The following is a 1,831-nucleotide window of genomic DNA, read 5'->3' as shown; positions in this document are numbered from 1 at the left end:
AGAAAAAAAAAATTCTTCTTATTCTAGTGTATGTAAGTTTCATCTGTATATCTCACTCCAAAAGTCACCATATTAAGTATCATAATAAATAAATATATTCTTCTCCAAAAAGGTTCAAGAAACCTAGTGAATATGGATGGTTATTCATGTACCAACTTTATAGATTATTCACTCATTCAATGGATTTATAACACTCCCCCTTGGATGTCCATACATAATGTGTCTCGTTAAAATCTTACTAGAAAAAATCCTGTGGGAAAAAATTCTAGTGAAGGAAAAAGAGTACACATATCTTTTGATATGCACTATTTGTTGCCTCATTAAAAACCTTGCTTGGAAAAACCTCGATCAAGGGAAAAAGAGTGCAACACGTATTATACTCCCCTAATTAAAACATCACTTAATTTCTTGTGATGATGTCTCCAATCTTCGTACATTGTGATTGATATATTTTTTTTAAAGAAAAACCACACATTTCTTGAATATGGTGTGTCATTTATCTCAACCAGACGCACTTTCGACTTGTTTCATGAAGGGCTTTTATTTCTTTGTAGCAATATTTGCTTTATTGATTGCTAGGATAATATTGTGTCTCCACATGAAAATAAATAGTATGTTTGAGATCGTGATTTATGCGGATCAAATAAATATTCTGCATCTGCATAAACAATCAATTTTGTCTTGGATTCCTCGAAATAGGATAAACCCACTCTATGGTCCTTCGAGGATATTCAATCATGTGCTCAGCACCATTTCAATGTCCTTTTGTCGGGGAGAAACTGAATCTTGCTAGTAAATTTACTGCAAAATAAATATTTGGCCAAATATTGTTAATAAGATGCACTAGTGCCCTGATTGCACCAAGATATAGAGTTTCATCACCAAGAAACTCTTCATCCTTCTTTTGAGATCAAATTGAATCATCATTTATGTCAAGTGATCTCATAATCATTGGGGTACTCAATGAATGCGATTTATCCATATAAAGTTACATCAAAACTTTTCAGTGTATGTGCACTGTTAGACAAATATTTCATTTGTCAAATTATTAATCTGTAGGTCAAGACAAAATTTTGTCTTACCAAGACCTTTTCATAAAAATACAAGGTTAATTAGGGTCATTCTTTTGTACCCTTTTTCTTCCTTGACTATTTCAATCCATATAAGGATTCTTAAAGCTTTATTGAAAAGGTTTCTTTCAAACTCTTATATGCTTCAGACACCTCGATTGTTTCAAGGATTTTCATATAACCTTCATTGTGTAGCTAGACATTATAATTATTCATTACGTGCATTCAAGTTTTTCATATGTTGCCAGCTCAAAACAAACCTCATTGCATCCACCAAAAGAGAAAACATCTCCAATAATGTCATGATTTTTTGCAATAAACCTTTATGTCCCAAGGCACAAATCGTATTTGATATCTTACGGTTATACTATCGCATAATAATTTATATGTACCCCACTGACATTATACCTTTATTTATGGACTACCAGTCCATAATATCACTTTTCTAAGTGAAACAAAACATACTTGAATTGTGCATTTTACTTGGCCAACCATTTATCTGTCCACACTATATGACAGATTTGAATTCAAGATCCTCGTCACAATTTATATCATTGAGCTCTACCTCATATCAAAGATACCGTCGATGGTTATTTGATATCGATTCCAACAAAACATAACTTATCGAGATCTCTTCATTTTTCAGGTACCTGAACCTTTTTCAAGATTTTATGAAGTGTTATGTCAATGTGCTCTTTTATAGCACTTGCCTCATTATCGCACTTGCCTCATTATCATGACCATATTGATTATTTACTCCT

The sequence above is a fragment of the Solanum lycopersicum genome, chromosome 5 (assembly GCF_036512215.1).
Source record: "Solanum lycopersicum chromosome 5, SLM_r2.1".
NCBI classification, from domain to species: Eukaryota; Viridiplantae; Streptophyta; class Magnoliopsida; order Solanales; family Solanaceae; genus Solanum; species Solanum lycopersicum.
Note: the sequence above shows the minus strand (reverse complement) of the source record.